The following is a 27,749-nucleotide window of genomic DNA, read 5'->3' on the forward strand; positions in this document are numbered from 1 at the left end:
GTAAGGAATTCAATAGTATAGTCAGCAACAGTTCTTGTACTCAGTGTTAATGAACATAAGGCTCTTGGCAGCAGAGGTGGAGCTAGACGGAATATCAAATAGCGCAAACTCGGTAAAACAGGTTTTTGTGCCTCCCATAGAGAGTTTGCCCAAGGAAAGGCTTTGTCAGAAAGCAAAAAAATAATGAAGCCTACTTTGCCTCTGTCCATAGGGAATGCCAGGGGCAGCATTTCAAAATATATTTCAACTTGGTTGAGAAACCCTACAGTGATCTGGATAACCCCCAAACCATTGGGAAGTGGAGCAGAACCAGTCATACATCTTAGTGGTAGTATCAGAGGTGGCTGCCTGAGTCGAGATGGGATCAGCAGCAGGGATATAGGAGGATGGAGATGAGCAGTTCAGATTAGGAGCAATTGTAATGCTTTGGCAAACTGATCCAAGCAGTGTTCCTGATCATCCAATCTGGAAAAAATATTACAACTAGGTGGATTGCCTGCATCTTCTTAATTCATGGCCCTTGCGTAATGTCAGGAACCATAAACCAGTGCAGTTGAAATCACACCTTTAATTGAAATCACAAATATAGCAAAGATCAGGAATGTAGTGAAAACAGAAGCCAGGGTTTGGATGCCAGTGTGGGTAATCAGAATAGCCAGAGTCAGGAAACCTGTAGTCGGCATAATCAGGAGCCAAAAATCAGGAACAGGAACTGGGAGAGAAGTCAGCCAGACCAGGTTGAACACAGGCAGGAAAATGCTGGAGATCATAGACCATGCAAGGACAAGGAAGAAATTAGCTAAGTTGTTAAAATAGCAAAAAGGACTAGCTGTAGGCTGGACTAATGAGGCAAGTAATGGTATCCAGGTAAGTCACTGGAGAAAATGAGTGGCTAGTTATGAATTACAGCTGAGCAGCTCCTGAGCACTGAAAGAAAAGAGCTGCTCGTGGCATGAGCCCAGCCCAGCCCTGACACTCACTCACCCCAGGTTGGGATCTGCTGGCTCAGACAGCAGCATCAATCATGCAGCCATGATGAATCTCCCGCCTGCTGTCTTCAAAAATCCCATCCACATATTCCCTCTGTCAGGCACAGCACTGGCTGCACATAGGGTATTGCAGTGTGGGTGTCACATACCTGGATAGTGAGCCTGATGTAAAGAGGCAGACCTCCCGCGTATAACTCTGGCTCGAGGAGCGCTGATAGTGGGACAGCGGCCGCAGGGGCACGTTAGGGTAAGAGTGCCTGTGATCAGTCCAGTAGTAGCTGGTAGGCAGGTGAGCTGCAGGCTGCAGTGCAGGATGGATGGGCCACTGAGGAGTGCATATTGAGGATGCAGGGTCACACGAGCCGGGTTCAGTAGCGATCGGGCAGATCAGGCATAAACGGCAGTAGGAAGAGTAGTCGGATCACAGGCCAGGTCAGCAGCGGAAGATCAATCAAACAGCAGCTGGAGACAGAAGGGTAATCCAAGGCAATTTTATATATATATATAGTGCAGCGCTGAAATGTAATAAAATGGTATATATAGAGAGTCTTTCTCATGACAATAAAATCAAATATGTGCAGGTCTTCTCCTCATTAGGTGACTGGAAAATAGCAAGATTGCGCACTCACCGACCGCACATTTAAAATGCGCCTGTGTATGATATAATCCAAAAGACCAGCCAGGTATACAGCTCCAGAGACCACATGGATCCTCCCTCTTCCACACTCTCATCCGCCTTGGGTGTAGCAATATCTCCAGATCCAAAGGTAGATAGACAGAGATCCCCCTTTTTGGTTCCAGACACCCCAAGAATGGAAGATGTATATCTGCACTCTCCAACAGGAGAGTCAAAGAAAAAGGGGAACGCCAATAGTGTGGTACTATCAAAACTTTATTGGAGCAATAATGCCTGGGTCATATGCACATACATATCCATACACCATAAGCCAATAACGGACAGGTAGGTATGAAAAGGAAAATTGTACTAACCCGGCAATGGCATAAAAACAAAGACCACTAGACCTCCTCTTGGTCTCAGTGGTCTGGAAGTCACACTTGCTACTTGGCTCCTCCTGAGGCCTTTCGTGCAAGAAGCACTTCTTCAGAGGATGGACGCCACGCAAGGCAAGCCAGAGGTCAAGGCAGGTAGTGGTCAAGCGGAGGTCAGGAACAAGCTGGTTCGGTATCAGGAGTCAATCACAGGAATCAGGAAACACAAGCAGGGATAAGACCAAACAGCAATGAGACATTTACTGCAGCCAGTATAAATAGCCCCTTTAGCGCCAGTATTAGTGACCGGCCTGGATGTGCAAGTGCGCATGCGTGCATGCGCCTATGCCGAAGTACCCACATATCTGTCCGGTTTGTTGTAATTCTGCGCATGCACATATTTGTGCGCCGTGGATCTTTGCTTGCACTATGGGCAGGTCTTTCCTGACAGTGGGCGGAGAAGAGACGGGTTGGGGGCGGGAGGAGGTGGAACAGATCTCACTCTCCTCTCCCATCTGTGTAGGGAGGGAGGGGGGGAGTTTGCTCTCTGGGCTGTGCGAGAGTGTTAGACACTCCTCCTTCACAACTGCAGCCAGTCCTCCTTTTTATATTCACAAACTAGTGCAGCGCAACTCTCTAAATTAATAATTGTTAGAACACATAAATACTCCTGTGAAAAACAACATACAGTATACAGTGATGGAAATAAATATTTGATCCCCTGCTGATTTTGAATGTTTGCCCACTCACAAAGAAACGATCAGTCTAAAAATTGAATGGTAGGTGTATTGTAACACTGGGAGATAGAATAGCAACACAAAATTTAAAAAGAAATGCATGTCTAACAAATTTGCATGTTCATGAGGGAAATAAGTATTTGATCCCCTTCACAAAATATGACTTAGTACTTGGTGGCAAATGCTTTATTGGCAATCACAGAGGTCAGATGTTTCCTGTAGTTGGCCACCAGGTTTGCACACATCTCAGGAGGGATTTTGGCCCACTCCTCTTGGCAGATCATCTCCAAGTCATTAAGGTTTGGTGGCTGATGATTGGCAACTCGAACTTTCAGCTCCCTCCACAGATTTCCAATCGGATTAAGGTCTGAAGACTGGCTTGGCCACTCCAGGACCTTAATGTGCTTCTTCTTGAGCCACTCCTTTGTTGCCTTGGCTGTGTGTTTTGGGTCATTGTCATGCTGGAACACGCATCCACGACCCATTTCCAATGCCCTGGCTGAGGGAAGAAGGTTCTCACCCAAGATTTGACGGTACATTGCCCCATCCATCGTCCCTTTGATGTGGTGCAGCTGTCTTGTCCCCTTAGCAGAAAAACATCCCAAAGCAGAATGTTTCCGCCACCATGTTTGACAGTTGGGATGGTGTTCTTAGGGTCATAGGCAGCATTCCTCTTCCTTTAAACAGGTGAGGTGATTTGATAATAAAGAGCTCAATTTCAACCAGTCCTCCTCTGCATCATTCCGATGTTCAGTGGCAAACTTCAGATGGCCTGGACATGTGCTTTCTTGAGCAGAGGGACCTTGCGGGCAGTGCAGGATTTCAATCCTTGTCGGTGTAGTGTGTTACCAATTGTTTTCTTGGTGACTGTGGTCCCAGCTGCCTGGAGATCATTGACAAGATCCTCACGTGTAGTTCTGAGATGATTCCTCACTGTTCTGTTCTTATGATCATTGACACTCCACGAGGTGAAATCTTGCATGGTGCACCAGACCTGGGGAGACTGACAGTTGTTTTGTGTTTTTTCCATTTGCGAATAGATGCACCAACTGTTGTCACCGTCTCACCAAGCTGCTTGGCGATAGTTTGGTAGCCCAGTCCAGCCTTGTGTAGGTCTACAATCTTGTCCCTGACACCCTTGGACAGCTCTTTGGTTTTTGCCATGGTGGAGAGTTTGGAATCTAATTGTTTGATTGCTCCTGTGGACAGGTAACAAAATGAGATTAGCAGCACTCCCTTTAAGAGACTGCCTCTAATCTTAGCTTGTTACCTGTTTGAAAGACACCTGGTAGCCAGACATCCTGCTGAATAATAGGGGATCAAATACTTATTTCCCTCATGAACATTCAAATCAGTGCATAATTTGTTAGACATGCATTTCTTTTGAATGTTTTGTTGCTATTCTGTCTCTCAGTGTTACAATAAACCTACCATTCGATTTTTAGACTGATCATTTCTTTGTGAGTGGGCAAACATTCAAAATCAGTAGGGGATCAAATACTTATTTCCTTCACTGTATATAAGTGACCCCAAACTTAAAGACTATAAACAATCCCCCCAGTGATGTGTATCACTTCCGTGAATATCTGCTCCTTTGATAATATTCAGTGTTCCTCTACCACAGCAGGTAAAAAATCTGCTCACCTCAAGGAAAGAAAATATGCGCCCATCAGGGTGTTTTCAAACTCCTCAGTCAGTGGCATCTCTTCTTATCTCCTCTCACCTTCCACTTACTCTGACATCAGGCCAAAAATGATCTCATGCAACAGACCGAAACATAATGCTCTCTGTATAACACTTGATTTTATCCCCCACTAAAATTGCACTTACAGATATAGAAATAATTGAGTACTGTCCGTGATACTTTTTTTATTTGCACTAACATATATATATGGGTATAGTACTGCTTGGACCTTGAAGAAGGGGACATTCCCCAAAAGCTTGTCCTCAAAATTATATGTTTGTGCAAATAAAAAAAGTATCACGGACAGTACTCAATTGTTTCTGTCGCAAATGCACTAATACGGCTACAATCACCTCAAGCAAACTTACAGATATAAAAACCATAAAATGTGTCCACATCCAGCTCACCGCTCCGCCAGCAAGATAGTGGCGGAATGGTAACACAACGCCGGCTCCTCCTTCCTAAATGCGTTGTGCCCCTCTTCAGGACTTCCTCAGTAGGTGGAGAGCCTTTCTTACAAAACCTTTTTTATAGCTTCCTTTTATAGGCCACTTCTCCCAGGCACAACAACCATGGCGAAGGGAGTTGCCTGGGGGGGCAACTGAAATCTGGGGGGGGGGACAGCCCACCCCCACCCCTAGATCCAGCCATGCTTACTAAACAAAACAATCGGGGGCTCGTGCCAGGATTTGCGCTAAAGTTCTACTGAAGCAGACTTGTTTTCTGTGGTTTGTTTTGTGACTTATGCTACATACAAATGCTGTGTGGACTGTTTAGGAAAAACAAGGCTGTAGAGGATTCTGGTGAACAGGAGGTGGCATGCAGTCTCCCTACCTGGGCCAGAAAAAATGAGTGGATGCCTCTTACTAAGGAATTTGTGAATTATGCTTCTCCTTTGAAAAACACTTGGGGTGATAAAGTCATTTTGTAGATTTTAGGCTTGAGGGGTTTGATTTAAGTAAAGCAGAAAAGGACAGTATCCAGAGTGGGTTGGTACTTTCTTTATGCTCTATATACTGAATCACAAAGAAGGGAGAGGGCAAAGGTAGAAATTAAGGTATTAAAAGCTAGCAGTTGCTTTTGGAGTGTGTACATTCAACATAGAGTCGGCCTGATGACTTGAGTGTGCAGCCCTCATGAGCAAATAAATTAATTCCTTAATGTTTTGCTTGGTGTCTTTTGAAGGTTACTTTGCATTATAAGCAAGGAAACTTAGACCTCTGTGGTATATTAATGTGCTCTTACTAAACAAACATTTCAGTACATACAAACAATTATAGAAATACAATACAAGGCCGACAGATATATACCTATACCAAGCAAAATGCTACCTAAACTACAGTATGCTCTGTATACAATGGAAATATGCTAAAAGGTTACTTAACTCAGGTTAGAGTGGGTTCACGATCTTCTGCAGGCAACGAGGACCCAAGCTTACTCTATAGCAGTTGCAGGAGATCAGGCAAAAATGTCATCTTCTTCTGTCAGATATCTTCCTTGGTGTCAAGTCTTCTTAGAGTCCTCCTTTTCAGCATCTGTTGTTGGCTTTTATTTGGAAAGTTTTGCCATCCTACATGGGTGTGGCTCTTTTTGCAATAATGTGTTTCAATAGAAGAAACATTCTCCAATTCGACCACAGGATGGCACTGTGGTATCATACATGCCTTAGATAATATACACTACACTATATTGCCAAAAGTATTGGGACAACCTCATCAAATCATTGGATTCAGGTGTTTGTCACCTATGGCCACAGGTGTATAAAATCAAGCACCTAGGCATGCAGACTGCTTCTACAAAGATTTGTGAAAGAATGGGTCTTTCTCAGGAGCTCACTGAATGCAAGCGTGGTACCTTGATAGGTTGCCACCTGTGCAACAGGTCCATCCATGAAATGCCTTGTTATTAAATATTCCACGGCCAATTGTTAGAGGTATTATAAAAAAAAGTGGAAGCAACTGGGAACAACAGCAACTCAGCCACAAAGTGGTTAGGCCACATAAAATTACAGAGCAGGGTCAGTGCATGCTGAAGTGCACAGTGTGCAGAAGTCGCCTACTGTTTGCAGAGACAATAGCTAAAGACCTCCAAGCTTTGTGTGACCTCCAGATAAGCATAACGGTGTGTAGAGAGCTTAATGGAATGGGTTTCCATGGCCAAGCAGCTGCATCCAAGCCTTACATCACCAAGTGCAATGCAAAGTGTCAGATGCAGTGGTGGAAAGCACGCCGCCACTGGACTCAAGAACAGTGGAGAAGTGTTCTCTGGAGTCAAGAATCGCACTTCTCTGTCTGGCAATCCGATGGTCGTGTCTGGGTTTGGCAGTTGCCAGGAGAACAGAACTTGCCTGACTGCATTGTGCCAAGTGTAAAGTTTGGTGGAGGGGGGGGTTTTGGTGTGGGGTTGTTTTTCAGGGGTTGAGCTTGGCCCTTTAGTTTTAGTGAAGGGCACTCTTAAGGCAGCAGCATACCAAGATATTTTGGACAATCTCATGCACCCAACTTTGTGGGAAGAGTTTGGGGATGGACCCTTCTTTTTCCAACATGACTGCGCACCAGCGCAAAAAGCAAGATCCATAAAGACAGGAATGAGTGAGTTTGGGATGGAGAAACTTGACTGGCCTGCACAGAGTCCGATAGAACACCTTTGGGATGAATTAGTCAGGCCTTTCCGTCAGACATCAGTGCCTGACCTCACAAATGTGCTTCTGGTAGAATGGTCAAGCATTCCCATAGACACACTCCTAATCCTTGTGGACAGCCTTCCCAGAAACATTGAAGCCGTTATAGCTGCAATGGGTGGGCCAACTCAATATTGAACCCTACGGACTAAGACTGGGATGCCATTAAAGTTCATGTGTGTGTATAGGCAGGTGTCCCAATACTTTTGACAATATAGTGGATATATATCTATATCAAATTCAGCATACTTGAGAAAATAAAAAAGGGCCATACACCTGTTAGTAAAGGAAGGGTATGTGCCATTGCCACATCCCAAAACTGGGATTGTGAGGATGTGCTCTCCCCAAATGGTAGTGAGGATGAGGATATAAAGAGTTTGATCTTCTAGTGGGACAGAAAAGGTGTGCCAGAGGATATGGCAGATGAGGAGGTGCATTTTCACAACCCCAGAGATGTAGACTTTGAAGACGTAAGGGGGTTTATACAAACTGTACTCCATGAGCTGGCAAAACAATGCAAACAGAGGTCCAGGGAACTCTTATTGAGTTGGTTCATACATTTGTGGGATGAAGGGGTGGACACTGTTGTTTTGTCAGGAAAGGAAGCAATGGCTATGGGATGGTTAACCCATGACACACAATTGCATCAGACCATGCCAAAAGCCAGAGAGATTACTGTGAATTTTTCAATGTTAGACCTCATGAGAGATGGGATAGTCTGAGTATTTGTTAGTCCTAGTGACCTGGAAAATACCTACTCATGGAAAACAATAGGAGAAGGAATTTCCAGGTGAGATGAGTTTGTATAACTGGATTAAATACATTTCCAGAATGGATGGGTCCAGATATATATCCCTTCAATGGAACAAATGAACAACGTTTACCAGCCAACATTTTTCCAGGCCCCATAAATGTAAACTGTGGAGACCTTGAATGTGTGACTACACAGACTTGTGGGCCCAACAAATTAACAGTCTAGTCATCCAATAACTCACCATTGTTTCCGCTCTGGGAAGGGTAAACAAGAGACAACACTTCTTATTAAAAGGATCTCTATGGGAAGTTATACAGATGAACCTTGGAACTATTTATATGGCACCCTCCCTCTCTCTCCCCCCCCCCCCTCTCTCCTCTCTTTATTCTACCACCCCCTCCCTCCCTCTCTCTCCTCTTTCTCCCCCCCTCTCTCTCCTCTTTCTTCCCCCTCCCTCTCTCTCTCTTTCCACTCCCTCTCTCTCCTCTTTCTTTCCCCTTCCTCTCTCTCCTCTTTCTTCCCAATCCCTCTCTCTCTCCTCTTTCTTCCCCCTCCCTCAATCTCCTCTCTTTCTCCCCACCCTCCTTTGTTTCTCACCCCCCTTTCTCTCCTCTCTCTTTCTCCCGCCCCTCTCTCTCCTCTCTTTCTTCCCCCTCTCTTTATCTTCTCTCCCTCTTCCCCATCCCATTCTCTTCTCTCAATCTTTCTTCCCCCTCCCTATCTCTTCTTTCTCTTTCTTCCCTCTCTCTCTCTCCCTATTTCCTCATCTCCCCCCTCTTTCTCCCCCCTCTCTCTCTCCCTCCCTGCCCCCCCTCTCCCCTCTCTCTCTCCCCTCCTACCTCCCTCCCCCTCCCCCTCTCTCCCTCCTTCTCCCCCTCTCTCCCCTCCTATCTCTCTCCCTCCTTCTCCCCCCTCTCTCTCCCTCCCTCTTTCTCCCCCCCTCTCTCCCTCCCGTTTTCCCCACCCCCTCCCACTCTCCCCCCTCTCTCCCCTACCCCCTTCCCCCCTCTCTCTCTATCTATCTCCCCCCTCTCCCCCCCCCTCTCCCTCCTTTCTCTCGCTCCCTCTCTCTCCCTCTCTCGCTCCCTCCTTCTCTCTCTCCCCCCTCTCTCACCCCCCTCTCTCTCTCACTCCCTCTCTCTCCTCTCTCTCACCCCTCTCTCTCATCCCGCATGCCCTCTCTCTCCCCCTCCCCCCTCTCCTCTCTCCCCTCTCTCCCCCCTCTCCTCTCTCTCCCCCCTCTGTATTTTCCCATCTATCCTTTCTATATCCCCCTCTATCCTCTCTCTCTCCCTCTATCCTCCCCCTCTCCCCCTCTTTCCTCTCCCCTCCCCCCCCTCTCCCCTCTCTCTCCCCCCCCCCTCTGTCTCTCCCCCCCTCTCTCCCCCTCTATCCTCTCCCTTTCCCACTCTATTCTCTCTCCCCCCCTCTCTCTCCCCCCCCTCTGTCTCTCTCTCCTCCCTCTCCCCCCCTCTCTTTCCCCACTCTCTTCCACTTCTCTTTCCCCCCTCTCTCTCCCCCTTCTCTTTCTCCCTTTATCTCTCCCCCTCTCTCTCCTCTCTCTGTCTCCCCCTCTATCCTCTCTCTCTCTCCCTCTTTAACCCTCTATCCTCTCTCTTTCCCCCTCTACCCTCTCTCTTTCCCTCCTCTATCCTCTCTCTTCCTCTCTCTCCCCCCTTTCTCTAACCCTCTCTCCTCTCTCTCTCCCTCTCTCCCCTTCTTCCTCCCCCCTCTCTCTTCGCTCCCCCTCTCTCTCTCTCACCCTCCCTCCCTCTCTCTCCCTCCCTCCACCCCCTCCCTCTCCTCCCTCTCACTCCCCCCCTCTCTCTCCCTCCATCCCCTCTCTCTCTCCACCCCTTCCCCTCCATCTCTCTCTCCCTCCCTCTCTCTCCTCTCATCTCATCTTTGCCATTCTCCCCTCCTTCTCTCCACACTTTCTTTACTGCTCCTCCCCTCTCTATCCTCCACCTGCATTCTCTCTCCCCTCACATTCTCCCCACCCCCTCACACTCTTCCCTTGCCTTTTGCTTTCTCTCTGTCTGTCTCCCTCCTCTCCCTCTCCTCTCCCTTCCCCTTCTCCCTCTTCTCTCCCCTCCCTTCCTCTCTCTCTCTCTCCCCTCCCCTCTCTCACCCTTCCCCTTCTTTTGCTCTCCTCCCTCCCTTGCCCTTCTCTTCCTTCACCTTCTCTCCCTCTACCCTCCCTTCCCCTGCTCTCCCTCTCCCCTCCCCTCCATTCCACTTCTTTCTCTACTCTTCCTTCCTTTTTCTTCCTCTCTCCCCTCCCCTCCCGCCTTCCTATTTCCGTTCGCTCTCCTTTCTTCCACCTATCTCCTCTCCCCACTCCCCCCCCCTCCTCCCCTCTCCTCCCTCCCCTCTCTCTCTCTCTCTCTCTCTCTCCCCTCCTTCTCTTTTTGTGCAAACTGATCACTGTTCTCTGCTTCTACATTGTTTGCTTCCCAGAGTGACCCAAGTTTTCATAACCCTAGTCGTGTACATTTTGTTATGCTGTTTTTGGTTATTAAATGTAAAGCCAGGCAGATTACCCTTATGGGAATTGTCAGTGTTACATATTAATTAAACTGTTTTTTAAATATTACTTGGTTTAATTTCATAGAGGGGTTTCTATATTATTTTTTGGTTGTTAACGAAAAAGGTCCTATGGTAGTAACTTTTTCCTGTTTTGTCAGTAAAAAAACAAAAATCATGAGAGGATGGCAACTCCTGCGATGAGGCACTTTCAGTTTTTGTGGAGAGGCACCCCACAGTTGCATCTGTAATAGGTGCATTATTTTAAATAATGGGGAGTGGTGCTATGTACTATTCAGAGGATATGAAATTGCATAGATGGATTTTTACAAAATGTTGCTGAAGGTGAACTTACACTTTGAGAAACGAACAACTCTATTCAGACAACTGAAGTATATTCAGAACTGAACAATCAGAAATGATAATGTTTAGTTCATCTGAAGCAACATACAGTTAGGGCTCATTTATACTTGCTTTGACTTTAAAGGGTTATTAAACCCACAACCATAAAAGCAGTCTGTAAATGCAGTAAAGCATGCTTGGTATACTCGCTGTGGAACCGAAGGGGCTAAAAACAGTTTGATCCTGACTTCTCTGATCCTCCCCTTTTTCCAGTGTCCCCTCTTATCTCCTGATAAGACATATTGTGTGGAGTCACTCTGCACATGCTCAGTCCAGTGTGTATTGCTAGAAAGGTTGTTTTTTCTTTACTTGAGAGAGTGCATGTGATCAGCGCAGGGCCAATCATCACTCTCCAGACAGAGGTCTGCATCCTCCTAGAGCAGAATGAAAACTCCTACAAGCTTTAACATGTGCTCAGCTGGACACTGATAGAAGTCACAAGACTGCTCCAACTGCTGATGAGAAAAGGTAGCAGTTTATATTTACAGAAATAATTTCCATGTTCTGTATACTATGGGAGACCAGATATAATAAATGCAGGGTCCTGGGCTTAGTAACACTTTAATACATATTAAAGCGCATACGGCTTTAACATGCTGTTTTATGTGTTTTTGATCTTTTGTAATGCTTTGATGCTTTGAAGATGCTTTTTTTGAAGCTGTAACGTAGCTTGGCAAATGCCATGTGTGTGTTGATTGGAGCCCCAGCTCAGTAGTACTGCCACTTAGCAGATCCTTAGCTCATTAGGACCCCTGTTCAGCAGGTCCCCAGCTAATTGATACCCTCATTCAGCAGATTCCCAGATTATTAATACCCTTGTTCAATAGATCCCCAGCTTAATAGTACCCTTGTTCAGCAGTTCCCTGCTCAGTGGTAACTCCAGCTCTGCTGATTTCCCCACTCAGTAGTACCCCCAGCTCTGCTGATCTCCCCACTCAGTAGTAACCCCCAGATCTGCTGATCCCCAACTCAGTAGTAACCCCCAGCTCTTCTGATCCTTTGGTTTGCTGATCCTCCTTTCTGTGGTCCCCACTCACCTACCACTATAATTGCTCCCATGCTGCTTACCATGTGTGACATTGCTAGTTTCTCCTGCTCCGGTCCCCTAGCTCTGCTGATCCTCTGCCGCTCAATCATTCCAGTGCCCGCTCACCTTCTGCTACAGCGTTCCCATGTTGCACACAATGTGTGCCGTCTGCTGGTTGCTCTGCTGTAATTCAGACCCTGCTCACCTTCCTGCTGTTTCATGCTGCACACCAGATGAGACGTTTGCACTAGATACTGTCAGAATATATACACATGAGCCAGAAGTGACTGCTGATGATGTCTTTCTGGTTTGCTTATAGTAACATAATCATAGTTGCACCTTTCTTTATTTTGTAACAGGGCAGACCACATAGAGTTACATAATTCTAGTGTTCTATGCCCTTGTGCCTAATATCTTCCTTCAGTGAGTTGTCACATGACACTTTACCTGGCAGCAGGAGACAGAACACCGTCATCTCTGTGGTAAGTAATCTTTGGATTTTATCATAAGGATAAATATTCATAAGGAGCAGAAAATGTATACACTCATTCTGTACTGTCTGCACATTTTTTTTAAATCCACAAACTGGTGATTCCTTGGCAGGGTATTATATGTAGAAATGTAATTGCAGTTTGCTTTATTGAGGGTTTAATGATTGGATTGTATGGTATCCTCTGCTGCTCAATGATCACTCTTGCGTTCGATAAATGGAATGTACTGTAATTATGTTCAAAGATATTGTACATGCATTATGCTAGAGCAAGGGATTTAAGTTAATACAACAATTTTACTATAAAATATTGTATTCAGGACTTTTGATTCACAATCTGTAAACTACAAAGTGAAAAATGCAGCTACACCAACACATAATTAAATCTAGATTAGCTTTATTAGTAGATTATTGCAACAGGAAAACTTATTGACTGTTAATAAAAGTTGCTCAAACTTTAAAATCAGTGATGAATTGCTTATTTTCTGGGAAATACTGTTTTTCAGATTTTTTTAGAGACTAAAGTGGGACAATGAGCCAAAGCATGAATGACATACAGTATATGGTGCAGCCTGTATATCATTAACACAGCAGTTTTTCTGTGTTCTCAGTAATTTATAGTATATTTCCTTTAATTGTGGCAGCAGATTTGTTTTTTTTCTTTTACCTATTATAGGGTGACAATGCTGTTCATTCTGTATTGAAATAATTGCAGCTGTTTTTGTCTGCAATAAGCCAAACCGAATGTAATCTTGAAGCTTTAACAAAACAGGGTGGGTAAAACTATTAAGAAAAACAGATGAGAAACACATACAATCAATATAAAAACGAAAGAAAGACACAATGAATAGTAAGACTATAGATGGCAAGAAGTGACTCCCACCAGCGATGCTCCCGTTAGAGCAGTGGTTCTCAACCTTCCTAATGCCGTGACCCTTTAATACAGTTCCTCATGTTGTGGTGACCCCCAACCATAAAATTATTTACCCAGTAATTATAATTCATGAGTGTCCTTTTACCTCCAATACTGCTGCTTTCAACAGAGTAGCTGCTTTCAACACAGCAGCTGCTTTCTACACAGTAGCTGCTCTTTACACATCGGAAATATGTGTTTTCTGATGGTCTTAGGGGACCCCTGTGAAAGGGTCGTTCGACCCCCAAAGGGGTCGCGACCCACAGGTTGAGAACCACTGCGTTAGAGGATGCAAAAAGATGCAATTTCCAGTTCAACATATGCTCTGATAGCTGGCTCATTCTCTCCCAGTCTCTAAGAGTCTGAATTCCCAAGAAGCATCTCTTCACTTTCCTACAGAATAATACTTTGGTTTACGAATTTAATTTGTTCTGCGGGACTTTTTGTATAGTAAAAAATTTGTAAACCGAAACGCCGTTTCCCATAGGAATGCAATAAAAACCAATTAATCCATTCCGGAGGTCAGAAAAAAGTAAACGCCACTAAAATACCGCACAAGTTTATTTTATCAAGTCATGCGATATTTTAGTAGTGACAACCATGTGTTAATGGTTCCCCACTGACAGCTGAATGTAAAAGAATTGCCAGCAATTAAAAAAATAATTTAAAAACCGGCATGGGGTCCCCCCTCCCCCCCTCCCACCCATACCAAGCCCTTTGGGTCTGATATGGATTTTGAGGGGAACTCCCATGCCAAAATGTTTTAAAAATGGTGTGGGGTCCCCCCCAAAATCCATACCAGACCCTTATCCGAGCATGCAGACCGGCAGGTCAGGAAAGGGGGGAAAGAGCACCCCCCCTCCTGAACCATACCAGGCCACATGCCCTCAACATGGGGGGGTGCTTTGGGGCAGGGGGGCTCCCCCCCAAAGCACCTTGTCCTCATGTTGATGGGGACAAGGGCCTCTTCCCCACAACCCTGACTGGTGGTTATCAGATTATCAGAATCTGTAAGCCCCCTTTAACAATGGGGCCCCCAGATCATGCCCCCCCTCCCCTTAGTGAATGAGTATTGGTTACATGATCCCGATACTCATTCATAAAAAACAAAAAGTGTAGTGTGAAAAAAGAAAGGACACAGTCTTTGACAAATCCTTTATTAAAAAAAAAACTAAAAGAATGTCCCCCTGCAGTAGATCCAGTAGATAAAACTGTTACGGTAAAAGATACACTTTACACCCAGAGTCCACCCACAGCACCTATGTGAGGGTAATGTAACAAGTGATAATAAATCTTACATAAGCACACTGAAGTGATTTAGCCTCAGGTGATACACAGTGATAAAGAAAATCCTTCTACGTAAGATGTACCTGTTTGAAAAGCTCTGGAGAAGAGAGGGCTGCAGACAAAGTATACAGGTATTTCTCAGTTTTCAGTAAGCAGGTGAAGGGGATCTGACACCACACACTGCACAGTACAGAGCTGAGTATATTCTAAGACCTGAGTGGAAGGAAAGGACACCCCCCCCCCATTTACACAGTCTCATAGGGAGACATGCACAACTAAGACTGTCAATCATCTGTTGCGTGCTAGAGGAGGGGGTGGGACATCACCATGGATTGCCTGGTGTCAGGGAAAACTGTCAGAAGTAACTCAGCAGAGGAAGTGGAGAGCATCCTAGATTCAGACTACACCTTATGGATTAAGACAAGTACACACTATAGAAGGATATGTTTTCATTTTTCATTCAGAGGTTTACAACAACTTTGATGCAGTGATTCGATGTGAAGGAGAGAGACCTGAAGTAATAAGCAGACTTTGCTTTTTAGCACAGGGTCCGCTTTAAGGTGAACTGATTAATCTTGCTGACCTCAGCACACCTGTAGCACCTGCTGAATAAAAAAAGATTACTCCTGCACTGATTATATTCATTTGTTGCCAGGAATTCCTTTATAATTACCTGCTCTGCAAGTGTTAAAAACATCTCGTAAATATAGTTCAACAAATATTTTCATAGCTTATTTACACAGTTGGTTATAGACAGGTTTTCTGCATATAAACTGTACATCTTTAGTACTGAATTGTATTAACCTATGTTTGCTTAAGTTTGTAATGCTAAAATGAATACAACTTCCTACTCAATAAATACTGTGCAGAGAGAAGCCTGTTACTGCATAAAGAGGATGTCACTGCATAGAGAGAACTAGTGATGGTCCGAACACAGCCCTGTTCTGTTCGTGGTTGAACATTCAAACCTAACAGAAGTTCGACCACGAACTTCGAACAGAGGGGACAATTCACTAAGCGGTATCTTACTGTCTCTGAGTATGTGGCAAGATACCGCACAGCTACTAAAATACTGCATGAGTTATATTATTAAGTCATGCGCTATTTTGTTCATGAAAACATTCTTTAATGCTAACAGCTGAATGTAAAAAGAGGTAAAGGCATTGCCCAGCAAATTTTTGTTCCCCCCCATCCATACCAAGCCCTTTAGGTCTAGTATGGATTTTAAGGGCAACCCCCACACCAAAATTTTTTAAGAAATGGCTTGGGGGACCCCCTCAAAATCCACACCAGACCGTTCCCCAAGCATGCAGCCCGCAGGTAATTTTTTTATACTACACTTTTTTTGTGAATGAGTAGCATGTACCCCATACTCATTCACATGGGGGGGATCTGGGGCCCCCCTTGTTAAAGGGGGCTTCTAGATTCTGATAAGCCCCCCACCCGCAGACCCCAACAACCACCAGCCATGGTCGTGGGGAAGAGGCCCATGTCCTCATCAACATGGGGACAAAGTGTTTTGGGGATGGCAGGGGCGGACTGACAACTCATGGGGCCCCCGGGCAATAGGGGATCATGGGGCCCCTGTGTCCTTGCCCAAACTCAAAAAAGCCTATGAAAAAGGTACCAGGGGCATCTCATGGGGCCCCCTACTGACCCCGGGCCCTCGGGCAGTGCACGGGTTTCCAAATGGTCAGTCCGCCCCTGGGGGATGGAGATTTGGGGAGGACAGAGAGGATTGTCACTGCATAGAGAGGGCTATCACTGCCTAGAGAGGACTGGCACTCCATGGAGAGGATTGGCACTGCCTAGAGAGGATTGTCACTGCCTAGAGAGGCTATCACTGCACAGAGGGGGATATCACTGCACAGAGAGGACTATCACTGCATGAAGATGACTGTCACTTCATTGAGAGGGCTATCACTGCTTCGAGAGGGCTGTCACTGCATGCAGGGACTGTCACTGTGTGGAGAGGACCAACACTGAGTAGCAAGGACAATTACTGCATACAGAGGGCCATCACTGCCTAGAGAGAATTGTCACTGCATAGATAGGGCTATCACTGCCTTGAGAGGACTGACACTTCCTAGAGAAGGTTGTCACTGCTTGAAGAGGATTGTTACTGCATGGAGAGGACCAACACTGCGTAGCAATTGCAGTTACTGAATAGAGAGGGCTATTGCTGCCTAGATATGACTGGAACTGCATAGAGAGGGCTGTCACTGAGTAGAGAGGACCAACAATGAGTAGTAAAAGCAGTGACTGCATAGAGAGGGCTATAAGTGCCTAGACAGGTTTGTCACTGCATAGAGAGGGCTATCACTGCCTAGAGAGAACTGGCTCTGCATAGAGATGGCTGTCACTGCATGTAGAGTGCTGTCACTGCCTAGATATAGCTATTGATACTTACATTGAGTAGCAAGGGCAGTTACTGCCTAAAGAGGGCTATCACTGCATAGAGAGGGCTATCACTGCATGGAGAGGGCTGAAACTGCATAAAGAGGACCAACAATAATTAGAGAGGGCTGTCATTGCGTAGTGAGGGCAGTTACTGCATAGAGAGGACTCTAACTGCATGGTTAGGACCAATACTGCCTAGAGAATGCTGTCTGTTAGGGATAGGTATTCAGCTGCAGCACAGATGACCAGATCAGTGTAGTTGTACTTAGAAAACTGGAATCAGACTGCATAAGTTTAAAGTAAGATTTATTAAATGGTGAAACAAAACTCTATCCAACAACAGCAAACAGTATACAAGGCAAACGTGAAAATATACAGTTGTGTTCAAAATAATAGCAGTCAGACATCACTAACCTGATCAATCACTGTTTTTGGTAGAAATGATATTTCTACATGGCAAATAATTTACTAGCAGGTGTAGTAGAGTAATAGAAATCCAACAGACCCAACTGTCATGACATGCATGCTGCTGATTCTGTGTCATTGAATCACTAATTGAAAGGGGTGCGTTCAAAATAATAGCAGTGTGGAGTTCTATTAGTGAGGTCATTCATTCTTTGACAAACAGATGGCAATTATTGCCCTTATTTAAGGAAGGAAGGCAGCAAATGTTGTACATGCTGGATACAGTGCATTTCTCTCTGAAATTCTGAGGACATTGTTCAGAAGAACAGCGTACCTTGATTAAAAAGTTGATTGGAGAGGGAAAACATATAAAGAAGTGCAGAAAATGATAGGCTGCTCAGCTAAAATGATCGCAAATACTTTAAAATGGCAACCTGAAAGACGTAGAAGAAAACGAAAAACTACCATTTGAATGGATAGAAGAATAGCCAAAATGGCAAGGACTCAGCCAACAATCCGCTCCACGAAGATCAAAGAAGGTCAAAAGTTACCTGTGAGTACTGTTACAATTAGAAGACGCCTATGTGAAGCCAAGCTATCTGCAAGAAGCCCCCGCAAAGTCCCACTGTTGAAAAAAAGATGTGCTGAAGAGGTTACAATTTGCCAAAGAGCACATTGACTGGCCTAAAGAGAAATGGCGCAACATTTTGTGGACTGATGAAAGTAAGATTGTTCTTTTTGGGTCTAGTGGCCGGAGACAGTTTGTCAGACGACCCCCAAACACTGATTTCAAGCCACAGTACACTGTGAAGACAGTGAAGCATGGTGGGGCAAGCATCATGATATGGGGATGTTTCTCATACTACGGTGTTGGGCCTATTTATCGCATACCAGGGATCATGGATCAGTTTGAATACATCAGAATACTTGAAGAGGTCATGCTGCCTTATGCTGAAGAGGAAATGCCCTTGAAATGGGTGTTCCAACAAGACAACGACCCCAAACACACTAGTAAATGTGCAACATCTTGGTTCCAGACTAACAAGATTGACGTTATGGAGTGGCCAGCCCAATCCCTGGATCTTAATCCAATAGAAAACTTGTGGGGTGACATCAAAAATGCAGTTCCTGATACAAAACTAAGTAATAGAGAAGAACTGTGGAATGTAGTCCAATCATCCTGGGCTGGAATACCTGTTCATAGGTGCCAGAAGTTGGTTGACTCCATGCAACAGAGATGTACAGCAGTTCTCAGAAACAGTGGTTATACAACTAAATATTAATTAAGTGATTCAAAGGAAAGCAAAATCTTCAAACATTTTTCAGTTTATATAGCGAATGTTTGAGTTTGTAAAGAAGAATACAAACACTGCTAGTCTAATATTCACTTTTCTTAAATTCTTTTAGAGGAACAACACAAACTTGATATATATTTCTTCATGTTTTGATTTGGAATAGAATGTCTAGTGTTCCCAATGCATTTGTGTGTATGGAAATAAAAGCTATTAGAAGGATTTTGAGCTTTATCCACTTTTTTCAACACACTGCTATTATTTTGAACACAACTGTATGTGAAAAGTATATATGAACCAAGTGACAGAAAACCTTACTAGCACACCAACTATACTACAATATATACAAGCACAGGGAAAGCATGGATAAATAAAGGATAACCAGGAATGGACTGGGAACAAGGGGAGCAGAGATGGCGTAACAAAATACAGAATACATAAGGGATCTGGATAAACAGCAAGCAGGTGTGTTGTTAACAGGCAAAACACTGAAGCACAGATGCAAGTCAAGGGAGGGGTTATACATTAAATTGCCAAAAGTATTCGGATGGCTGCCTATACACGCATGTGAACTTTAATGGCATCCCAGTCTTATTCCATAGGGTTCAATTTTGAGTTGGCCCACCCTTTGCAGCTATAACAGCTTCAACTCTTCTGAGAAGGCTGTCCACAAGGTTTAGGAGTGTGTCTATGGGAATTTTTGACCATTCTTCCAGAAGCACATTTGTGAGGTGAGGCACTGATGTGGAACGAGAAGGCCTGGCTCACATTCTCCACTCTAATTCATCCCAAAGGTATCCTATCAGGTTGAGGTCAGGACTCTGTGCAGGCCAGTCAAGTTCCTCCACCCTATACTTGCTCATCCATGTCTTTATGGACCTTGCTTTGTGCAGTGGTGCGCAGACATGGTGGAACAGAAAGGGGCCATCCCCAAACTGTTCCCACAAAGTTGGGAGCATGAAATTGTCCAAAATGTCTTGGTATGCTGACGCATTAAGACTTCCCTTCACTGGAGCTAAGGGGCCAAACCCAACTCAGAAAAAACAACCCCACACCATAATTCCCCCTCCACCAAACTTTACACTTTTCACAATGCAGTCAGGCAAGTACCATTCTCCTGGCAACCTCCAAACCCAGACACGTCCATCAGATTGCCAGACAGAGAAGTGTGATTCTTCTCTCCAGAGAATACGTCTCCACTGCTCTAGAGTCCAGTGATGGCGTGCTTTACAGCACTGCATCCGACGCATTGCACTTGGTGATTAAAGGCTTGGTTGCAGCTGCTTGGTCATGGAAACCCATTCCATAAAGCTCTCTATGCACTGTTGTTTTGCTAATCTGAAGGCCACATGAAGTTTGTAGGTCTTTAGATATTGACTCTGCAAACAGTTAGTGACTTCTGTGCACCATGCACTCCAGCATGTGCTAACCCATCTCTGTCATTTTATGTGGCATACCACTTCGTGGCTGAGTTGCTGTTTTTCCCAGTTGCTTCCACTTTGTTATAATAATTATTATTATACAGGATTTATATAGCACCAACAGTTTGCGCAGCGTTTTACAATATAAGGGAGACAGTACAATTACAATACATTTCAGTACAGAAGGAATAGGAGGGCCCTGCTCGTGGAGCTTACAATCTAACTCTACCACTAACAGTTGACCGTGCAATATTTAGTAACAAGGAAATTTCACAGATGATCTTATTGCACAGGTGGCAACCTATCACGGTACCATGCTTTAATTTACTGAGCTCCTGAGAGCAACCCATTCTTTCACAAATCTTTGTAGAAAGAGTCTGCATGCCTAGGTGCTCGATTTTATATACAGTCAGGTCCATAAATATTGGGACATCGACACAATTCTAACATTTTTGGGTCTATACACCACCACAATGGATTTGAAATGAAATGATCAAGATGTGCTTTAACTGCAGACTGTCAGCTTTAATTTGAGGTTATTTACATCCAAATCAGGTGAACGGTGTAGGAATTACAACAGTTTGCATATGTGCCTCCCACTTGTCAAGGGACCAAAAGTAATGGGACAGAATAATAATCATAAATCAAACTTTCACTTTTAATACTTGGTTGCAAATCCTTTGCAGTCAATTACAGCCTGAAGTCTGGAACGCATAGACATAACCAGATGCTGGGTTTCATCCCTGGTGATGCTCTGCCAGGCCTCTACTGCAACTGTCTTCAGTTCCTGCTTGTTCTTGGGGCATTTCCCCTTCAGGTTTGTCTTCAGCAAGTGAAATGCATACTCAATCGGATTCAGGTCAGATGATTGACTTGGCCATTGCATAACATTCCACTTCTTTCCTTTAAAAAACTCTTTGGTTGCTTTTGCAGTATGCTTTGGGTCATTGTCCATCTGCACTGTGAAGTGGCGTCCAATGAGTTCTGAAGCATTTGGCTGAATATGAGCAGATAATATTGCCCGAAACACTTCTGAATTCATCCTGCTGCCTTTGTCAGCAGTCACATCATCAATAAATACAAGAGAACCAGTTCCATTGGCAGCCATACATGCCCACGCCATGACACTACCACCACCATGCTTCACTGATTAGGATCATGAGCAGTTCCTTTCCTTCTCCATACTCTTCTCTTTCCATCACTCTGGTACAAGTTGATCTTGATCTCATCTGTCCATAGGATGTTGTTCCAGAACTGTGAAGGCTTTTTTAGATGTCGTTTGGAAAACTCTAATCTGGCCTTCCTGTTTTTGAGGCTCACCAATGGTTTACATCTTGTGGTGAACCCCCTGTATTCACTCTGGTGAAGTCTTCTCTTGATTGTGGACTTTGACACACATACACCTACCTCCTGGAGAGTGTTCTTGATCTGGCCAACTGTTGTGAAGGGTGTTTTCTTCACTAGGGAAAGAATTCTTCGGTCATCCACCACAGTTGTTTTCCGTGGTCTTCCGGGTCTTTTGGTGTTGCTGAGCTCACCGGTTTGTTCCTTCTTTTTAAGAATGTTCCAAACAGTTGTTTTGGCCATGCCTAATGTTTTTGCTATCTCTGATGGGTTTGTTTTGTTTTTTCAGCCTAATGATGGCTTGCTTCACTGATAGAGACAGCTCTTTGGATCTCATCTTGAGAGTTGACAGCAACAGATTCCAAATGCAAATAGCACACTTGAAATTAACTCTGGACCTTTAATCTGCTCATTGTAATTGGGATAATGAGGGAATAACACACATCTGGCCATGGAACAGCTGAGAAGCCAATTGTCCCATTACTTTTGGTCCCTTAACAAGTGGGAGGCACATATGCAAACTGTTGTAATTCCTACACCGTTCACTTGATTTGGATGTAAATAACCTCAAATTAAAGCTGACAGTCTGCAGTTAAAGCACATCTTGTTTGTTTCATTTCAAATCCATTGTGGTGGTGTATAGAGCCATAAATGTTAGAATTGTGTCGATGTCCCAATATTTATGGACCTGACTGTACCTGTGGCCATGGAGATGATTGGAACACCTGAAACCAATGATTTGGAGGGGTGTCCCACTACTTTTGGCAATATAGTGTATACCTATCCAGCATCAATTGGAGCTTAGTTAGTAGGATCTGCTGGCCACCAGAACTATGCACTTCAGATCAGGGAACCACAGTGCCACCAGCAGGTGATCCAGGTCCTGCCTTTCACTGCCTAGAGAAGAACAACACTGAATAGAGAGGATCATCACTGCATAGAGAGGGTTGTCACTGTGTAGAGGGCTGGTATTGCATGGAGAAGATTATCACTGCATAGAGAGGGCTGCATTGAGAATGCTAACACTGTGTAGAGAGGGTCAACACTGGCTACAAAGGAGCAACACTGTGTAGAGAGGACTGACACTGTATTGGACTCCACAAGCCACATAAAAACAATTAGGCATGCAAAATATTTGATAATGGTAGTTAATATAATTTGAGTTATAATGGGGGTTCATTGGCTAATTTGCCTGATTTTTAGAAAGAATGAGTCAGCTTATTATTAATCATTATTTATTGTTGTTTCTATGTGTATGCCTGAGATTCTTCCTTTCTTACATAGGGCAGAAAGAGGAAAAAAACCTCTCTACTTCCCATCTTTTTGACCATTATCAGAAAAAGCAGAAAGTCAGGGGAAATCGACTCATTTAGGCCACGGACAGAAGAAAAACATATTTGGACACACAGCAAACAACCTGGCAGAAAAACAGTGGTTCTAACCCTTCCTCGCTCTATCCGAACCTAATCAAAAAAGGGTTTGGCTAAAGCTGAGCTTTGCAGGGTAGGTTTATAGAATGACAAATGCTTTTTTTTTTCGCCTACCTTTCACACTCTTTCCTCAGCGAGGAAAAAACAGCGACTGACCAGTAATTCCTATTTTCTTATATCCTTCATATGGAGGTGAATTTACACAAGTTACACTGATACAGATGAGTCTAACCACCCACAGAGTCTTTTGATAAGGAGAAGGATGTTGCTGTTATTCACGGTTTACCCAGGGAGGAATCCATGGCAGGTTGTAGACACCCTATAAGATGATCCAGCTGACCTTCTGAGAGATTGTGTTCTCAAATATGTAATGTTATTGCACATCTGGTGAGTGCGCAATTCTATTATTTGATTTTCACCAGAAGATTCAGAAAGGGATCACTCCTTACCTGAGATCTTGTATTAGGACTGCACATCTACTTATTTATGTGGACTTTTTGGCACTTTATACACCATTATTCACTTTATTGAATGCATTGTCACTTTATATCATTATTATGATGTTGGTCACCTTAATTCAGCACTATCTTCACTTTATATTTATGGACTAAGAATGATTCATATTGCTGGATAATTTTTCCAGTTTTACACGATATTCATAATATATTAGCGCTGCACCTATTTTTGATATATTGATCTTGGAAGGTTATTTGGTACCTTTTTTGGTGTCACAGCTGCTCAAACTATAGCGCTCACGTCTGTGTTATATGCTCATATCTGACATTTATATTGTATGGTATAGAATAACACAATAAGAGGTTTGCATGTAACATTGAATTTGCCCAGACAAGACTGTAATTTTCTGTCTTTCATGGAAAGACTTTTATAGAAACACAATAAAATTAGATTTTTATGATTTTGTTTTTAAGATTCTTTGATTATAAATACTGTTTTTCTATTGTACTATTGTTGCTTCTGAAAAGTCTCAGGGGAGACATCTTTGTTGTCTTGCAGTAAAAGTAAATACTAAACTTTTTTTAGATTTGCTTTCACTCATCTGTCCTCCATCTGCTGTGTCCCAGGCAGGGGCGGACTGACCATTTGGAAACTCGGGCACTGCGTCAGTAGGGGGCCCCATGAGAGGCCCCTGGTACCTTTTTCATAGGCTTTTTTGAGTTTGGGCAAGGACACAGGGGCCTCATGATCCCCTATTGCCAGGTGGCCCCATGAGTTGTCAGTCTGCCCCTGGTCCCAGGATCACAGTATCAGACATACTTCCCAAATGGAGTAGTTACAGAAGACCTTCATCAGCATGGTACCAGTTATGACAACTCACACAGTTGCTGCCGTCACTTGTAAACACAAAAACTGGCAGAGGAAGTTTTCTATTACTCGCTTTCTCTGACTGATGAAATCTATTGCAGAGCATGGCAGAGGGCATAGGTAGTGCTAGCTTTGGTGTTTAAAAAAAGCAGCAGAGAGCAATCAGATGAGTTGTCACTGTTGTCCTCTGTATATTGTGTTTTCAATTAAATTGTGCTGACTGCTGTACATGAAGTAGTCCTGACCAAAGTGTTTTTTTGCCTCAACAGTTGTTGGTTGGTTGCCAAGTAAGTTCTGAATATTTTAATGAAAGCCTTCTTTAAACATTTCCCATCCGGCCCATGTACATGAACGGCTGGATGGGAGCAGTTCCGGATTGGGTTGACGTTTCTAAACGTCACCCGCATTCACTGCCTGTGCGCGCTTCCTGGGAGCGTGTGGCACTGTAATCCAGTGCTGCTGTGTCCTCCAGACACAGTGGAACATCGATCGCTGTACGGGGCCTCTGTGTGAGGTCCCGATTCATGTGATCACTGATTGGCCAATCAGTGATCACATAAATAGTAGTAAACAAGATGTCACTTCCTGACATCATTGCTTACTACTTGTGAAATCTGTGAATGATCACAGAGGTCACATGGTACAAGCTGTGACCAATCACAGCTCGCACAGTATTTCTCAATATCTGCAAGAATGCAGCCAGAGAGATGGAGAAATTATTGCTTTTACAGCCTTTATGGGTGTAAAAGCAATCAATGTAAAAAAAGAAAAAAAAAATTCTTCATCACCCCCCACAAGTAGTACAGTGTCACTATGGTGACACTGTACTGCCAAGGTGACAGTATGTATAATTTTTGGTTATAAACTAATTTATTTTTTTTTAACTAAAAACATAGCTGAATACATTTTGGACAAGATTTATGAAGAAAGATTATTTATTTGCAAAATTTTATAAGAAAAACATTTTTTTCAAAACTTTTTGACTTTTTCATATATAGCAAAAAAAATAAATATACCAGTGGTGAAAAATACTACCAAAATAAAGTTTTATCTGTCTCAAAAAATGCTAAAAAAAATTAATATGGGTACAGTGTTGCCTGACCGCGCAGTAGGATCTGCTGGATCTTAGTAGGATCTGCTGGCCACCAGAACTATGCACTTCAGATCAGGGAACCACAGTGCCACCAGCAGGTGATCCAGGTCCTGCCTTTCACTGCCTAGAGAAGAACAACACTGAATAGAGAGGATCATCACTGCATAGAGAGGGTTGTCACTGTGTAGAGGGCTGGTATTGCATGGAGAAGATTATCACTGCATAGAGAGGGCTGCATTGAGAATGCTAACACTGTGTAGAGAGGGTCAACACTGGCTACAAAGGAGCAACACTGTGTAGAGAGGACTGACACTGTATTGGACTCCACAAGCCACATAAAAACAATTAGGCATGCAAAATATTTGATAATGGTAGTTAATATAATTTGAGTTATAATGGGGGTTCATTGGCTAATTTGCCTGATTTTTAGAAAGAATGAGTCAGCTTATTATTAATCATTATTTATTGTTGTTTCTATGTGTATGCCTGAGATTCTTCCTTTCTTACATAGGGCAGAAAGAGGAAAAAAACCTCTCTACTTCCCATCTTTTTGACCATTATCAGAAAAAGCAGAAAGTCAGGGGAAATCGACCCATTTAGGCCACGGACAGAAGAAAAACATATTTGGACACACAGCAAACAACCTGGCAGAAAAACAGTGGTTCTAACCCTTCCTCGCTCTATCCGAACCTAATCAAAAAAGGGTTTGGCTAAAGCTGAGCTTTGCAGGGTAGGTTTATAGAATGACAAATGCTTTTTTTTTTCGCCTACCTTTCACACTCTTTCCTCAGCGAGGAAAAAACAGCGACTGACCAGTAATTCCTATTTTCTTATATCCTTCATATGGAGGTGAATTTACACAAGTTACACTGATACAGATGAGTCTAACCACCCACAGAGTCTTTTGATAAGGAGAAGGATGTTGCTGTTATTCACGGTTTACCCAGGGAGGAATCCATGGCAGGTTGTAGACACCCTATAAGATGATCCAGCTGACCTTCTGAGAGATTGTGTTCTCAAATATGTAATGTTATTGCACATCTGGTGAGTGCGCAATTCTATTATTTGATTTTCACCAGAAGATTCAGAAAGGGATCACTCCTTACCTGAGATCTTGTATTAGGACTGCACATCTACTTATTTATGTGGACTTTTTGGCACTTTATACACCATTATTCACTTTATTGAATGCATTGTCACTTTATATCATTATTATGATGTTGGTCACCTTAATTCAGCACTATCTTCACTTTATATTTATGGACTAAGAATGATTCATATTGCTGGATAATTTTTCCAGTTTTACACGATATTCATAATATATTAGCGCTGCACCTATTTTTGATATATTGATCTTGGAAGGTTATTTGGTACCTTTTTTGGTGTCACAGCTGCTCAAACTATAGCGCTCACGTCTGTGTTATATGCTCATATCTGACATTTATATTGTATGGTATAGAATAACACAATAAGAGGTTTGCATGTAACATTGAATTTGCCCAGACAAGACTGTAATTTTCTGTCTTTCATGGAAAGACTTTTATAGAAACACAATAAAATTAGATTTTTATGATTTTGTTTTTAAGATTCTTTGATTATAAATACTGTTTTTCTATTGTACTATTGTTGCTTCTGAAAAGTCTCAGGGGAGACATCTTTGTTGTCTTGCAGTAAAAGTAAATACTAAACTTTTTTTAGATTTGCTTTCACTCATCTGTCCTCCATCTGCTGTGTCCCAGGCAGGGGCGGACTGACCATTTGGAAACTCGGGCACTGCGTCAGTAGGGGGCCCCATGAGAGGCCCCTGGTACCTTTTTCATAGGCTTTTTTGAGTTTGGGCAAGGACACAGGGGCCTCATGATCCCCTATTGCCAGGTGGCCCCATGAGTTGTCAGTCTGCCCCTGGTCCCAGGATCACAGTATCAGACATACTTCCCAAATGGAGTAGTTACAGAAGACCTTCATCAGCATGGTACCAGTTATGACAACTCACACAGTTGCTGCCGTCACTTGTAAACACAAAAACTGGCAGAGGAAGTTTTCTATTACTCGCTTTCTCTGACTGATGAAATCTATTGCAGAGCATGGCAGAGGGCATAGGTAGTGCTAGCTTTGGTGTTTAAAAAAAGCAGCAGAGAGCAATCAGATGAGTTGTCACTGTTGTCCTCTGTATATTGTGTTTTCAATTAAATTGTGCTGACTGCTGTACATGAAGTAGTCCTGACCAAAGTGTTTTTTTGCCTCAACAGTTGTTGGTTGGTTGCCAAGTAAGTTCTGAATATTTTAATGAAAGCCTTCTTTAAACATTTCCCATCCGGCCCATGTACATGAACGGCTGGATGGGAGCAGTTCCGGATTGGGTTGACGTTTCTAAACGTCACCCGCATTCACTGCCTGTGCGCGCTTCCTGGGAGCGTGTGGCACTGTAATCCAGTGCTGCTGTGTCCTCCAGACACAGTGGAACATCGATCGCTGTACGGGGCCTCTGTGTGAGGTCCCGATTCATGTGATCACTGATTGGCCAATCAGTGATCACATAAATAGTAGTAAACAAGATGTCAC

General features: G+C 43.7%; 1 protein-coding gene across 2 annotated transcripts in view; it reads left to right on the forward strand.

The window, feature by feature from the left end:
* The first annotated feature begins 12,015 nt into the window (after nt 1–12,015).
* The window catches only part of GAA (alpha glucosidase), a 164,553-nt gene continuing 148,819 nt past the window's right edge, over nt 12,016–27,749 (forward strand). Inside the window, exon 1 of one of the 2 annotated variants that reach the window (XM_089668682.1) lies at nt 12,016–12,271. The gene's annotated coding sequence lies outside the window, so the exon portion shown is untranslated. Of the gene's footprint in view, nt 12,272–25,769; nt 25,918–27,749 lie in introns of those variants that run through there. The other variant, XM_089668690.1, reaches the window with a different exon arrangement.

The sequence above is a fragment of the Staurois parvus genome, unplaced genomic scaffold (assembly GCF_062004578.1).
Source record: "Staurois parvus isolate SC_StPar_1 unplaced genomic scaffold, SC_StPar_1.0 ptg000008l, whole genome shotgun sequence".
Taxonomy (NCBI): domain Eukaryota; kingdom Metazoa; phylum Chordata; class Amphibia; order Anura; family Ranidae; genus Staurois; species Staurois parvus.